The sequence below is a fragment of the Struthio camelus genome, chromosome 8 (genome assembly GCF_040807025.1).
Source record: "Struthio camelus isolate bStrCam1 chromosome 8, bStrCam1.hap1, whole genome shotgun sequence".
Lineage (NCBI taxonomy): Eukaryota > Metazoa > Chordata > Aves > Struthioniformes > Struthionidae > Struthio > Struthio camelus.
Window position 1 is genome coordinate 28330089 of NC_090949.1, and position 16893 is coordinate 28346981.

At 44.0% G+C, this 16893-nt stretch overlaps 1 protein-coding gene across 5 annotated transcripts in view; it reads right to left on the minus strand.

The window, feature by feature from the left end:
- The window catches only part of TMEM275 (transmembrane protein 275), a 40632-nt gene extending 25463 nt beyond the window's left edge, over positions 1-15169 (minus strand). For 3 of the 5 annotated variants that reach the window (XM_068953035.1, XM_068953034.1, XM_068953033.1), the window contains exons 1-2: positions 3278-14661; positions 2019-2148 (exon numbers count right to left, since the gene is read on the minus strand). The gene's annotated coding sequence lies outside the window, so the exon portion shown is untranslated. Of the gene's footprint in view, positions 1-1248; positions 1686-2018; positions 2149-3277 lie in introns of those variants that run through there. The other 2 variants (XR_011142601.1, XR_011142600.1) reach the window with 2 other exon arrangements.
- Positions 15170-16893: the final 1724 nt, after the last annotated feature.

Below are 16893 nucleotides of genomic sequence, written 5' to 3' on the forward strand. Positions count from 1 at the left end.
TGAGCACAGACCTATCTGAATCTACAGCTTGCAAAGATATATAGCAATTATTATATAAATATATATATCAGTGTATAAATGTGCACGTACTGATACTATTAATCTACCAAATTCACCTTGGGACAGCAGGACAGACTTCTCAAAGCCCTTTCGGGTCCTAAAACCTACGATTTCCACTCCGCTTCCTTAGGGCACCAGGTGGAATGGATCTGGACAGGTTTCTTTATCTAGCGAGAAAAAAAATTTAACACTGACACCAAGACCAGGTGCTAAGAGACAGTAGGCAAACAAAAACATTGTTGACCTGCACACAGCACAAGTGTCTTCCTACCTGCATCAGCTTTTGCTAATTTTACAGAAAGACATTTCACTGAAGTGACATTTCATTCCAGGTCTTAGTACAATCGCTCTCTACCTGTGTTCCACCCCTCTTGCGCTAAATTTCCTGATGCTCAGAGCAGAAGGGGATGTGACTCTCTAATAGCTTTTAAGCCTTCCAGCCAATTTGAAGCAAGAGCAACAACTCGACTACTGCCAAGTGAATCTAGATGGAAAGGTGAGAAGATCCAGGTCTGGGCAGACAGGGGCTGCTCTACAAATACTCAGTGCTAACAGAATCATGGCAATTGCATCAATACCTGCCACCAGCTGGCACAGATACTCCTGCATTTCCTATGGCCTCATCCTACAGCAAGCAGCTGCTTTGGTCACAAACCATAAAGAGACAGGACAAGGAGAGACAATGCTTTCTGCAGCCCCCATAGGAAGGAGACATCCAGAATTCTGCATTATTGCAGGAGTCTTTAGCAGTCCATAAATAGAACACTTGTATTAATAGACAGCCCATTCCTCCCGCTGATGCCACGAGCAGCTGCCCTCTCCTAGCCACAGCAACAGCAGTGCAGAATAAAGGCCCTTGTCCCTTCAGAGCTGGTGTTTTATTTTAGCTATTGGTGGTGCAGCACTGGAGACAGGAAACGAGGAAAGAACAAAAAGCAGAGCAAGAACTTTATGAAGGTACCAGAAAGTAGTGAGTCAGGAAACCTGAGGCAATGATCCCCAGGAACTGCATTTGGGTTTTGAGCACAGCCTGGAACAGTGAGAACTAGAAGGAGGAGAAACTGTGCTCAGTAAACAGTCCAGGTCATCATGGGAGCCAGAGAGGTTCTCTGCAGCCCAGGACTCCTCCTGGACTAGACAGAGTAGCACATCTTTAGTACTGACATTACTTTGTTACAATCAGGCTGAGAGAGCAGGAGTCCCATACTGCTAGACTCTGTGAAGATACAGGCTCTGTCCTGAAGACTGTGCAGTCCACATAAAGCAAAGAGAAAGACAAAAAACAACTATCCCATCTCTTTTCTAGAAGCTGGAGGTAAACTGAGGCATAAAGTAGTTCCAAGGGTAGGAATCTGCACACGTGGCCCAGGTTAAGCATGCTAGAGATAGCAAAGGTGCATTTACTGTGTCAAGACCTCTGGAGAATCAGAACAAAGAGGAGGAATGTTGCTTTCAGTGGCTATATTTTTAAAAGATGATAGGTACTATATCTCTAAATAATGTTTTAAAAACTTTCCGGTGGTTGCATCCTAGCCCACAAAAGAACCTCAGACATTTCAGGAATCACAGCACGTATGATCACACATTGTACAGTCTTGGCCACTCTCAGGCCTCCATCTTCTGTCCTGGAATAAAACAATGGGGAAAATCTGTATTCCTCTCTATAAACGTTCAAACAAACAGCAGCACAACTTTAATTAATATAATTAGTACTCATAATATGTTTCTGTTTTTACAGCTGTGACAATACTGATGCCTTGAATTATAATGCTGCCTCTCCAGTGTGAGCTGGGACATTTTGTCCTCTTTTAGCGTGTTAAGCCCTTAGCATGTTAGGCCACTGCCACAAAGGAAGTTTTCCCTGTTGGGTTTTTTTCCCCCCTAAGGGTTTTTCCACGAGAAAGTCAGGCTGACATGTGATTTGGTGTTTCATGAGAGCTTGTGGCTCCTCATCCTACCTTTGGAAACAGTCTGACTAGATCCAGCCCTCCGTTCTTGGCAGAGCAAGATCCAGTCGCGTCCACGCCGCTGGAAAGCCCTAAGCTCGTTTCAGCTCCTTGAAGGGAGCTGGTGCTGTCATCTAAGTCCCTGGAGAAGAAGGCAAGAAACCATGAGCTACGATTCCAGCTGGGAAGACTGAGGTTCATCATCAGGCAGGTTCATAAATTGCTGGAAAGATCAGCAGGGAGAGATCTCCATCACGGATGGAGGAGAGAAAGTCATTTTTATGAGCAAGTTAGACACAGAGGGAAAGGCAAAAAGCTGTACAGCAGCCTCTTAACATAGAGCTTTTCCCAGGCTCAGACTAGAGAGGATAACAGTGCACAGAGCTCTCTGCTATGCAATAGCTGGGGTTTGTTGGGACAAACAGGCCTGATCCGAATACATCCCTTGTTATGCCACCATGGCCCAGTGCCTTCCAGGGCAAAGCTTTTTGGCCTGCAGTGCCTCTTAAAAGCCATGCACATAATCAGGGCATCCTGCTGTTCCTAGACTGATGGGATAGCCAGTTTCCATTACCCCAGGGCCAGATGCTTATGAGAGTGAGGAGGAGGCTCTGATTGTCCCTGCCAGGACAGTCTACATGATATGGCTATTTATAGGCACAGATTTTACCACACTGCTTCATCCCTAACCCTGGAATTATCTGTCAATTTGGGCTGTCCTATACCCACAGTGTGCAAATCCTGGAGCCTGAAGGACCCTGCTACATATATGGATAGGGAAGCTTGTTGCGCTGACTCTTCCTTCAGGTCCCTTTAGAGCAGTAGAGTCTATAATAGTTGGACAGTGTTACAGGCAGTGAAAATCTCTGTGCTGATTCAAGTTTTCAACAAAGGTTAAAGGCTGTGAGCTCTGGTTTCACTCTTACGCATCTCAGGAAGGAGTCTGTTACGCAACTGGAAATCAGGTACCCAATTGAGTCATGCAGATAAATAGTGATTCAAGGGAGGCTTGTAACCCCCCTTTTCCAAGGTGGTGGTATTAATCTTACTTTCCCCTTCGCTTCTGCAAAATGCTTCATCAAGATCACGTGGTCAGTCTGTGGCTGAACTAGATACCTGATGCAGTTGAAGTGAGCAGGTTTTTTTGGAGGTGCAGACTTGTATTACACTTGTTTGGGAGAAGGAAAGAAAAAGTAGCAGGGAACAGAATGAATAACAAGAGATATGGGAAGCAGCAGAGGGAAGGGCATCCTCCAATCTTCCCTTCTCACCTCTTCGCTACTGGTAAGCTCACAACTTCACCCTTTGTCCTCCAAGATGTAACTTAGGGATCAGTCGTAGCCCTGGAACAAATTTTGAGAAGGGATCATGAATAAAGACTGAAAGACAACAGGGATTCGTGTCTAAGGACAAGAATCAAAAAGGCCTATTATCCTTATAATGTGCATATGCACACACTAGCAATCATTAACTGCAGTCAACTATATTATCTCTTTACGTGCTCTTCTCCTGCAGACCCAATAATTCAATTCATCCTTACGCCTTAAAAGGTCCAACAGCTGGGAGATATAATGAGTGAGATTTCAACACCACAAGACATCATTATTTTGACCACATCTACTCAAGGATGTTTACTTTTCTCCAACACAAAGCATAAGTCTTTAAAACTTTGATGTCATGAGAACAAATGAACCAAGACAACCTGGCAAATTTGAGTTACCGGCATTTGTGTGCTTCCTTGCTAATTCACAAACATTGATGTTATGTGACAATTCTCCTCCTCGTTACTTATTACTTATTAGCCATGTAACTCCAGTCCACACACACACTGCACTGATGCCCTACAAGATCCTGGCTGTTTCCTTCCCTCCGAGCACAGTTACCTGTCTCTCAGCTGAGAGAAATTTCCAGACAGAGACCCCAGCAGCATAAATTACTGAAAAGTAAAGAAATGCTGAATATAGACAAGGGACTCCACTGTCTACCGAGAGCGGGAAACATGCCCTTCATCACACACCCCTCAGAGCAGTGGGACTGAACTCAAACGCTGGGAGCCTATGAAAGATGTGAAGCCATCCTTCCTCCCCACCATCTCTGGCTGCCCTACTGATGCTCGAGGTTGTATGTGCCCTCTGGGCTAGACAGGGCTGCCTTGAACCCTTCTCTTTGCCTGCAGCTATCATGCTTAAACTCAACCACAAGAAACACCCCCAATTCAATATTCTCCTTATCCTGAGCATATCTTTCACTGCCTCAGTATCCCCCCAAACCAGTACCTTTTCATTGTTTACCTGCTCTTCTTGTTTTTTTAATAAAGAAACAGAAATGGAGATGAGACTGTTTCTACCAAGGGATGATGGCAGCACTTCTGAAACTCCTGTAAATACAAGTAATCAAAGAGAATAAGTCTGCTCAGTGGAAACAGGGAGATATCACTTGGTGTCATCAGAGGACCTCCTGGGAAGAGCTGAACCCTGAGTGTCCCAAAAATGAAGAGTGTAAATTGATATGTGCTCCTTCGCTTCACAGAATCTGTGCGTCATATGAGGCAGGGGTAGCTGTTACCATGTCAACTAATCTAATCTTTATTTTAATTTTTGCTGTAGTCAGATCACATGAGAGAGGAAATAGCCAAGCTCAGAATTAGAGCAATTGTATGTGCGAACATATGCACAGAAAATACACGTAACTGTGTATGATACCCCTGTAACTAAACATATAAAAAGTTGCTTTTATATGGGAAATACATTTTTTGAGAAATAGAATCAAACTGGAATCAGTCTCAGAGACAGCTCTGTGCACAGCCATCATGTTGAATGTAACTGAGCCACTGTGGCCTATCAAGATCTTAGGGGTAAATAACACGCACAACTCCCATACTTTGCATTTGGAGGAAAAGGTATCTTATCCCATCCCAATCTGCAGGTCAGCTCATCCTCAACCCTGTGAAGGCTGAAGACTTCTTCCGGAAAGGAAACCTAAGGAGATATCAGTTGTGTCCTAATACAAAAACCTTAGTATCATCTCAGAAACCAAAATCCAGGCAACACCATACCCTTGACACAACAATGTCACTATCCCAACAAATGTAAATAAGCCAAAAACAGGAAATTCACATTTGAAAAACCTACATTACAGGTGTCAAAATGCTTGAAGCTCTCAGCAGAGAGGTTCCCTGTGCTTGAGGCACAAATTCTCTCACGGACAGAGCTGGCTTGGCAGGAATCAACCTTGATGCAAGATGGCAGATACAGACAGATTTAAAAAAATTTCAAACACGTTTCCAGTGATTTAGGTACCCGGGTGGTCACCAGCCAGATACTCACCTTAGGCCACTAGCGTCACCACAGGCATCCAAATATGACAAGCCAGATTCTCTCCTGCTCTGAACTGGAATAGTTCTCACGACATCAACAAGCTAAGCTAGTTTACATCAACTTTGTTGATGTAAGGTTCCTTTTATAGGGACTCTTTTCAGCTTCTTTTGTTCCTCCTACCAGAAGAGCAGGATTTTCCCTGAAGAGGAGGCAGTTAAAATGCCAAACTCTGAAACTGCTATCAATGCAAATCCAGAAGACAGCTTGCAAACTAACAGCTTAAGGAGACGGTGCATAGCAAAATTCGTCATCTACAGGACCAGACTTTGAAACATCCTGAATCAAGAATAACATCAATTAAAGTTCAGCTTGTCTCCTGAGCCACAAGGATGTAGGAGTGTTGTGTCATGGGTGAATCAGGCAAGAAGGGAACATGGAATAGCAAGTCTCCTTTAAGCTTTGTAAAGGAAACGAATATCTATGCTTTTTGCTGACAGCACAGCATGCCTTTAGTTCATGGAGTCCTTAAGCTAGCGATTGCCAGAGGCTGCGGGTTATAGGCAGATGCAATAGGTGTTTAAGGAGAGATGGATGTTTGTGCCTGGAGCAAGAACAAGCACAGGAAGCAGCTCAGTAAGTGATATATTTTTAGGTATTTTTAGTAATGTAATGCAGCTGTAAGAACAAAACAAAGGAAACATGGCAAGAAGCAATGTAAATCAGTGCAGCTTCAACCAAATACAATGGGATCACATCAGCACATCTAAGCGGGCTCCTGGCCATCACCTTTACTGGTAAGCTAGAATAAATCCATCCCTATGATCCCACTGTCCAGCAGCAGGCCCAAATCCAGACTGGTGCTGAGCACATCCCATTCCAGTGGATATTAATCACATGCCACCAAGCCAGATCCTTCTTTGTCCATCTGTTCCCAGCTGCTGCTGGGAACCTTACCATCACCTCCAACTGCAAAAACAGCAGCTGCAATTAATAACACGCAGACACTCTCGATTGCTCATCTTGGCAGCCATCTGGCTTCGTATCACACACATCCCTGCTATGCGAAGCAAACGGGCATTTTAGCTCCTGCCACTAATAGCTTAAGAAAGGACCAAGAAACTAGCAAGATTGATAGAAAACAGAAGATAGATTATAAACAAGCAGGAGGCAGAGAGGAGGGCGCTCAATGATACTTCTGTGCAAGTGAAAGAGGAGTTGCCTTTCAGGAAGCAACAGTTGCAAGTCAGCATTCTTTGAGGGCCCATTTTGAGCAATGCTCCATGAGATCTCACAGTCATTCATTTCGTCTGTTTTCTTTTATTTTCATTATTTATTTTTTATTTATTTTACCATCATCATTTTTGCTCATCTCAATTTCTCTTCCCCAGGCTTTGAGCACAAACAAACGTAACAAGTCAGATCTTTAATTGCTCTGATTTGGTGCCGTTCCCTGGATGTCCATATAGTAAGGTTGATTTAATTCAGCTTTGCATCTTCAAAGGATCCTTTAATAGCAATTACAGACCAGATGAGTGGGATTTTAATTTCCAATTAAACAGGCTTAGCTCAATTCAGAACTGCCAAATTTTGTCCAGATCTGCCATTCAGCTCAGTGTTCTGCATTTTGTGTAAATGCTGGCAATGGAATAGGAAAGAAATTAGAAAACATACTTCCTGGGATCAAGACACTCTCTTGGAGCCACGTTTGTTCAACACCTAGCACAGGAGGGACCTTTCCCATGTGTGAGAGTCTTTTAGATGCACATTTTTTAAGTTAAGATTTGAGATAAGAGTCCCTATCCCATTAAGTGTCTCATCCCACATTCACTGCTGAGAATTTGGGCCCAAGACCTAGGATGAGCATCTTCCCTGCAGTGCAGAAAACAGTATCACACAGTTAAGATAACGATGTCGAACTCAGATACAGCACTTGGTGTCATTCTAGTTTAGCTGCAGAATTTCACTGGGCGGGGATTGAAGATGAGATTTCTCGTCTCAGGCAAGCTGCTAGACGCAGAGGAAGTTGTCTGAGCCACATCAGCTTCCCAAATTTCTGTTTCCTAATCCCTGAAATGCAAACGACATTGATACCTTTGGCTGAAAAGCGCTATTAAAACTTCTCAGACCTTGGCTGTTCCCATCATGCCCACATGATCTAGCTTCAAAAAGCTAAAGCCTGGGCGTTGCACACACCTTCCCTACAACTAAACTACTGCTACTTAACCAGAAAATAGCCATTTAGCTAATAATCAATAGCAAATATGTTAAGAAGTAGATGATATTAGATTTCTAGCCAAGTTCTTACGGGATTCGTTTTCAAATCCTTCAGGGATAAAAGCCTGCTGGACATCCTGACCAGGATCTTTCTATGCGTCTGTCCTTAATAACAGATAACGGTCTACTCCCAAGCCTTTGTTTCTGTCCATGCTTTGCCAGCTCCCCCATTCTGTGGGTGCAACAGGACACAGTGCTAAACCATCCACTTCTACTTACCACGGTCAAATCACACAAAAGTGAAAAGGGCCCATTTGCTGTTGACAGATGTTCAGGTACCATCCTTTGGCAGTACCTTAGCTACGTATTTGGCCACAACCACCAAAATGAGAGTCAAAACGAGCCCCTGAATTTATGGGCCTGTTCTGAGAGCATCATTTAGGCTAAAATAAAGTGAACCCATCCTTGTCTTGTGCACGTGGAGATGATTTACTTTATCTAGGGTCCTACTTCTTGTCCAACTTGCACTTCTGTGTGATTTCCAAGTTATGGCAGCTGTGTCCTGCAAAGGGGGTGCAGGACCTCGACAACGTTCTCGCCTGCTTGGGGACCAAGTGTGATCATCCAGGCACCTAGAGCTGCTGAACCCTACTATGGTAAGCAAAAGTGGATACAGGAAAGAAAAAATGCAAGGAGGGTTAAGGACTGAAGATTTGTCTCAAATATGTCAGTGTGAATCTTGGCCTGAACAAACTCAAGCTAATATAGCCTTAATGCAGATCTGAAGTAGATTAAGCAATATGCAAAAAGGCATCATGTATATTTATTTTTGAAAATCCATCTGTGTCACATGGACTGTAAAACATTCAGATTTAAAAACAAAATCATGTTAACAAGGAAAAAAATCCCTCTATACACAAACCTTTATTCACATAAACATGGAGAGAAGCACAGCTGCCAACAGATACACCCACACTCATCCTCTGAATTAGTGCAACTGTGTCTCTTTGTAGAGTTAATGTCCTTTCTCCCATACTGCCTTCCTGCTTGCAGATATTGTGAGACATTAAGTGAGGCTGCAAAGAGATTTCTATTATCATCCTTTCCTTCCACACACGCTTCACTTCTGTACTTCATTGTGCTGTGCAGGGCTTAGGTTTTTTGATGCTGTGTATTTTTTCCTCCTTGCCCACTTATGTTAAGACAACAACATTTTGGTCTGTATTTCCACAGCTATTCCATGGTGATTTGTTAACGATGTTGGGTTTGCAGTCAAACAACTGGAAAGATAAAAAGTTGGCAAGCTGCTTCCCTCATTAGAGAACACAGCTCTCAAGCGCCAGCCTATTAGCTGAATTATTCAACAGAAGAAAAAATACATGACAAAAAAAACCCACACAGCAAGAGCAGGGAGGAAAGGGAAGCTTATTTACTTTGGTGCTACTGGTAAAGTTTGGCAGCATTCCTTGAAGCTCAGTCATGGGACTAAACACATCTAAAGAACTCAGGCAAAGCTGATCAGCTGCATGAAAGCAGACAGGACCTGGCATTTATAACTCAGATGTTGTATTATATTGTTACTGTCTTGAACTGATAATGAAGAAATTCAAGAGGGGAATATTTCTAAAACCATAATTTAAGCAAACTGTTTATGTGCAACCTGTGAATAACTAGTGATGTTGGAGAACTTCCACATGCAGCTAAAGGCTTTCAGCACACAAAAAACTCACCACGTTGCTCCATTGTAGTAGTTTATGTGTACGTTGTTATTGCATAAAAAATACCATGTAATGCAAAAGAGCTTACCCCACTCGTGAAAAAGGAGTGGCAAGAAAAGTTGACGTGTGGCAGCTTGCTCCCCTGAATCAGACCAAAAGCTCTAATGGGAAAGTCAGGTTTGTCTGGCTTACACTATCTACTCTCACGTGACCTGAAAAGCAAAAGGGAAAATGCTTGATTCTGGCACAAAGTTTAGCAGGGTGGTCAAAATCAAGAACCCTATGTTGCTGGGGAACTGCACGTGCAGGGACAAAACCAGGGACAAACTCTGAATCTTATCTCCAGAGGGAGGTGACTAAGGATACAGCCTATGGTAGGAGATTTCATCTCCCTGAGAAGAGAAACAGAGTTGGTGACAGAGACACTTCATGCTTATGGAAGAGAAAATCCATCACTAGACAAGTCACCAGGCAGACTAGAGCACGGGCATCTCTCCATATTCCAGCATCAGTATAAGCAAGGTAAAGGAAGGGTGTTATTTGAAGAGTTCAGAGACAGGATCGCTATGATTTAGATAACAACTGGTAAGCAAGAGCAAAAGAAATTTGGACTTGTCAAAATTCTGGCTATGTCAAAAATACTCAGGAATAGGGAAGAAAACAGAAGAAGGGGGGAAAAACCACACAGCTCTCTACTTTTAGAGTTGTGTATTTACTGTGCTAAACAAAATGCAATGAGTTTTATGAATCTTTATAAGCTACAGGGATCTGCTTATTTTAATTGTCATGTGAAGATAAAAACCTAAATCTGGAGATCTAGGAAACAAGTCCTTTAAGTACTGTACAGCCTGAAAGAGCAGTACAGATCATGCAGCAGACTACCACCTATTCATTAATTCCCAGACAGGTTCTTTCTCTTCTACCTAGAAGCACTGTCCGAATAGATTTTATGTTTTTGTGAAGAGATGGGAAGAGACTGGTTATACACCACACGTGCAGAAGTAACATCAGTGATGTGAGTCCCTAAGAGAGGGATTTGCATAGAAGCCAGAGTTTTTATGCTACGGAAGAGGAGAACAAATGAGGAGAAAGCAACAGCAACAGAATTCATCAAGCAATTAAATTATTTTACTTGGTGAGCCAGACAAGAAGTCAGGTGGTGAGATTTGCTGATGACACTGAGCCACCATTTACAAGAGGACCAGAATATCATGAACACAATGCTGAGAACCTTAATATAACAGAGCTGAAATTTAACAGTAGAAAAACGCGGCTAGGGAGCGATTAGAATTTTTGCTGTAATAGTGAAGACTTGACCTCCTGTCTTATTATTCCCAGAGGAGACGAAAGGATGGAGTGTGCAGAAGCAAGTTACTGGTTAAAAATACCCACACACCAGGGCAATCTTAAAATAATCAAGTGAGCTGTTTCTGGGGAAATAGGGAAGCATCAGTGATAGTGTGCAAGACACCGGCATGCCTTAGTGCATGCAGCTGGAGTCCAAACGGGGAGCTTCTCCCACCCAAAGGGCTTGGTGAGTTTACCTAAGCATGCAAAGGCTGAGAAAGGATATGATCACGTGGGATAACATTTAGAAGAAGGCAGAGCTATTTATACTGGAAGATAAGGTCAATGCATGAACTAATGGGTAGACAGTGTCCACAGATGTGTTCAGATGTTCACTCCACGCTCTCCTGTAGCCCTCTCTAGAACCCAGACCTCTCATGGCATCTTTACATCATGCTCCAAGGCAGGAAAGGCAAGTAGCCCTGATTTCCAGCAAGCAAATCAGGGCACAGAGCTTACATCACTTCCAGCCCTGCAAAGAGCTTGAGGGAAGCCATGAGATACAAGTTGAACAGATGGGCCAACTTTTCCCTTTGGAGCAGCTCCAGTGCTAACCTAATGTCTTCCCCACAGACCCCCCCTAGATTCATCATCCTTTGGGATAACGCGTGTGGAGGGGAAGCCCAAAAAAGAAAATACTAACAGGATCACTTTCTGATGACAATGTTAGGTGTACATTTGCAACGCTACACTGAGGAGACATGAACTATCTGTACAGAGTGGTCCACGACAAGTTACCGTTTCATTTCCTAGCTAGCGAGTGGAGTAGACCTTACTTATGTACCACAGAGGTTTCCAGTTCTAAAAGAACACAGCTGTCTGGGACAAAGCAGGACAAAGACAAAGCTGGTTTTAAAACAAAACACTTGGGAAAGCTGCCTCCTTCCTTCTCCCAAATTTTCAGCTCCCCAAGAGGCAGAACAAGAGGAAAAAAAACAGTGCAAAAGAGGAGGGAAATGCAAAGAAATTAAATCTGCTGAAGAAATAGCAGGAAGAAAAAAAGGGAATGATAAAAAAAACACCAACAAAAAAAGGAATTTCAATAAGATCCCTCTCCATTATGGATATGGGATGTTTTCTAACAATTTTGTAATCTCTATCTTCTACCCTCCCAATTAAGAAGTTCCTTTGTTACACCATTTATTTTTCACCAAAGTTGCAGGCAGTTGTGTCAATAAGTAATTAGATTTTGCAATGCCATAGTGATTGCCAGTCCTGAAATTCAGAGAGACACAATCACAGGAAAGTGCCTAAGTTTTCTGGGCTAGGAGAAGGTAACGTGGGCAGCTTTCTGTTTGCAACAGGAGGTTGCAGGGGCAGCAGGGACTGCGTGGTGAGTTCAGAATCAGACAAGACTGTTCTGCATGTTCAACCCAAACCCTAGGGCTGTGTACAAGCTGCTACAACAAGATCACTGCTGTTTTTCTGCCACATGACTGCATGGAGAAATTGAACGCTACAATAGCACGTTTGGCACGAATAGCAGGAAGAAGGCTTACACAGCTGCACAAGCGGGCAACATAAGTTTAGATTTATAATGAAAAGAAAGAGAATGGCCAAACCCTGTATGGTCCTCGTGGTCCCATATGATCTGGAACCTGTTCCAGCTTCAAGGCTTGTTAAGTAAAATAAATGAATTGGAACAGGGGGCAGTTTTATAGACACCACCTCCTGCATTGCAATGAAGCTGAGAGCACGTGTAGAGACGAGAGAGAAAGCCCTCCACTCCAATGAAAAGCCACAAAAATCGACTTCCCAGGGCATGATGTAACTGTGGGACAGTATGAGACAGGAAGTAAGGAAAGCTGCATTCAGGTGCTGGTGGAAGATTATGCAGGGGGTGAAAGGGGATTTTTGCTAGTCAGGGGTAACACAATCCTTTCACAAAACACGGCAACAAAACGCATGGATAGCGTTCCCAGCTTAGCTTGGAGAGCATTGGCAGTGTACTGTAAATACAACCTGAAAGCACCCAAATTATCCTAAGATTACTCTGTGGAGCAACAAGGATATGACACAACTTAATATAAGAGAAAACCAGTCACTGTGTGACCTGATGCCTGTTGAAGTCAGCTGGAAGCTTCGTACCAGAAATCAGTACTTTGGATGGGCGTGGGAGGTATTTGCCCCACAAAAGGTTTTCAAAGCAGGGATATACGTGTTTTTCTCTGAAAATAGCATGTTTCATGGATAATGCCAAACAAAACATATTACTCCCACGCAACCTATTAAAAGGAGCCCACTTCCTGGATCATCCCACAGGACCTCCTCACAGCCTGATGCTGCTGAACACAGCTGTTCCCTGTCCCTCTTCGGCACGACTTGTTATCTTGGCTCCATGCAGCCTTTTGCTTCCATTCAGCTGCTCTCTGCAAGTGGAGATAAGCCAACCTCCTTCATCCCCCATCACCAGAAGCAACTGCGCTGTTGGTGTTACCAACACAAGATCTCAGCAAAGCTCAGTGACAAACAAGGCCATCCGTATAGGGATCTCATTATTTCTGCTCTTAACAAAAGAATGCTGCAGCTCTTTGCTGCATCCCCAGAATTGGGAGGCAGGACTCCTGCACTGTGGTTCCAATACAAAATAGCAGGCACTGAGACCACAAAACTGGCCAGTGTACTTGTCAAGCAGACTGCAATTAAGCCATGCAAAACTTCACTACAGAAAGACACAGGTGTAACTGTAATTCCTCATTGTAATCCCTTTAAATCTGGAACAGTTCATAACGGCTTTGGTCCTACAACATAGCTCTCTATGACTGCAAAGGACAGGATCTGGCCCTTCCTATATTCCTAGTTCACCAACCTGTGTCACGGCCACTGTCTGCTCTCCTTCTACATGTAGCTCCATGAGCTGTCTCTCCCTTTCATTTCACAACTGTCTTTTGAGGCTATGGCAGTTCACTGGAGCATCGCCTGCACTAAGCGAGCAGACCTAAAGCTGCTGGAAGGTGAGCACTTGGATAAAGAAGGGGGGGGGGGAAGGGGGGGGAAGCAGCAGGAAATAGACGTGGCATCTTTGCTTTCTCCACAAGCAGCCTGGAGCTGAGAGCAGAGATCACAATTCCCAAGGCAGCTAGCTGACCAGAAACATTCTCTGAAGTCCAGGATGATTTAGGGGTGAGGGAGCAGAGGGGGCACAAGGTCGCCACCAAGACATACACAGTGTTGTCTAACAGCTGGCTACTTGCATTTTTGTATGATCCAGAGGCAAGCTGGGTCAAGAGCTTTACTCTGGATCAGACAGAAAGCATATTTCATGAGCCTAAAGGCTACTCTGCTCTCTCTCTGCCACACAGTCCTTGCCCTTGCTCTTGGTTAGCAAAACATTTCAAAAGGCCCCGTTCTCCCTTCCCTCCACTCCAGTCTCAGTTAGAACAAAGTTGCTGCACTGTGGCTGCTTGTTACCCCGCGAAACTTGGTTGCTTTCAGACCCCGGTTAGTTAGCACTCAGAAGCAGCAAGAGAAAACTTAGCATCAAATCAGTGAGCTAGAAGGGACCCATCAAAGCACTGTTACTGTCTTTCAGCCACTGGATGATTCAGTTCTCACCATCTTCAGTATTACAGATGTTTAACTGGGCACAGGGCAAGATTCAAAGCATCTAATTCTAACTAATCTCCACAAAATAATCTAAAGACAAAGCATTCACTTCAGGAGTTTCTACCATAAGGAGGGAATTTGTGGGTCAGTTGCATCTCCCTCCAGACTTGCAATAGCTTTTTCACAAAAGTGTCAGCAAAATACCACCATTGCTTTTAGAACTTTTTTGTTTTCTTCCAAAATAAGTGCATTTCTGTACTTGGAGCATTTTGAATGCACTGATTGAATCTGGCATGGGTAACCAAACACACACACATCACATGAGAAACAGAAAGAAGGAGAGAAAGAAGGGTACAAGCAAACATTTCCTCAGGACTGTCAGGCCTTTCAGTTACCATGGCAGTAGGTTTCCATGGAAGCCAAATTTGAAGCCTGCTACTGCCACTAGAGTGGCCCAAAGAAAATTATTAGTTTTGAAAATTAACCAAGCTGCTCTCCACCTTGAAAGCCAGCCCACCCACAACCCCCCACAAAAATAACCCCATCTCTCCATCTCTGATAAAGGATTCCATAAACACGTGGGGAAGGAGGAGAGAGGGGAACAAATACCACACAATGAAAAAACAAAAGCTTTCTTTTATGCAACCAACAATACAGAAAGGCTTCTAACATGTACAAGCAACCGCAAGGCTGAACGTATTCAAAGGCTGCTTTAGGAAATACTGCACAGGGAGCTCAGTAAAATAATCCTGCAAGGCATTTTGTGCCAAAAGAATCCTAATAGGACAGAAGGAGGTTGCTTTGAGGCTAATGCTATTCACTTGCTATTTGTTTTAAACTAGCACCCTTAATCAAGCTAATGCTTCTCCTTTGGTTTTCTCATCCACCTCCTGGTAAAAGCAGGGAGAGGGTAGGGAGAATTTTTCTAGGGAACCTTCTTAGTTAACGTTGAAGATCAGCTTAGCAGTTTTGTTGCTTTTCCTGCCAGGCAGAACATACTTCTGAATACTTCAAGACCATCTTTTTGCTTATCTGTCCCATTCCTTCGCCCCCCCCCCCCCCCCCAGAAGTGTCTGCAGCCTCTTTCGTTCTTCTCAAGTCAGAGAGCCCACAAAAGCTGTCTAGCCTATTTCATCACCAGTAACTGAAATAACGTGATGAAGGCACTCCGCCTACCAAGTTACACAACTCCAAGGACATAAAGCATAAAGAAGTCTAATTGATAGATAAAGACGAAACAGGTAAGAGGCACCTCTAATGCGCGAGTATTGGGCCATCAGCTAAATTTGACTTCTCATTTTGAGGCAAAGAAAGACCTAAGACCTATACTACTGAAAAGTCAGCCCTTAACATCATTTATTCCTCCCCCCCACCCCTTACATCTCTTACTGAGTGGAAGAGGAATCAAGAGGCAGGTGGTTGCAAAGCACAGTTCAAACAAAAGCACTTGGTCCGAATATGGTGAGAAAGTTTCCTTTGAAGCGAAGGCCTTCAATAAAAGGCCTAAAATCTGGTTTGGGATCCCTGCTCTGTTCAGGCTTCCTTGGAAAAGGAACTAAAGATGATGGCGTTTTTCAGAGAATGACTGACCTGATTATTCCAGAGGGGAGCCTCACAGGGCACAAGGGAAGTGCTGTACCCTGCCTCACACCAACTACTTCTCAGGAAAAACCACCTTCCCCAATCTACGCTCTATTAACTCTCTGAAGAAACTTAAAAATGGCATGCAAGGGGCAGTCAACGCTAATCTATACATGACAATACAACAATTGGCTTAAATCAAAGTCACTTCCCTGCTTGCAAACAGCTTCTCAGTTCCTAACGTTATACAGCTCTGGCATATACTGCTGGACAGTCTGCAAGGAAGAGCATGTCCGGATTTCAGCTGTTCAGTAAAGTGCCTGACATCTTAGCTTCAAGTCCTGAACAGATGAATTTGCAAGTATGTCACAGTGGAGAGCAAGGATGCTATAATACAGGTCACATGTGGAGGCGGCTGCTGGCAGCATCCACAAGGCAGCTAAGAGCACCCTAAGAGCCAGATGGGGCCGTGAGCCGTCCATTTAAGAGCCTCCTGGCAACCATCAGGCAAACTTTAACCCTCTAGTGCAAGCCCTGCTGGAGACTTCCTCCATTTTACATGCCAGTGCCTAGAACTCCTTTGTCCTGTGCACATCCAACAGCTGAGGCATTCCCCTTGTAGAGGAGCAGGCTTCAAGCCTAGAGCAGTACTTGCTCACTGTGGAACAGTAATTCAGACCTTATGTTCCCTGCACAGCCACCAAGATCCAGAGAGTAATCCCTCTAGCCTAAGGTAAATGACACGAATATCCCTGAACAGTCTTTGGATGTTTCATCCTCTCTTCCTAAGCCCTCTTTTGTAAAGGGAAAGCAAATCTAGGCAGCAAGCCATCTTCTTCCTCATTGTGCTTAGACACATGTATTGCATGCACTTTCCGTGCCGGGTTTTGAAGAGAGAGAAAGAGGAAAGGACTGGCTGTCCAGAACAGGTCACCCAAGAACACAGAGACAGTGACTTCAGTCACTGTTCCATAAACTTACTCCTTCTGGGCCTACCTCTCCCACCAGTTAGCAGCAGCTGCAGAGAGGAGTCCACAAAGGATCACTCAGAGTTAACTAAACCCATCCAACCCCACCTCTGGGCAAGCAGCACCATTAATGGCCCTGTTTCACTCTACTGCTGGCACTCGAAGCTCTGGAGTCTGACTGGCTTCAGGGCTCCAT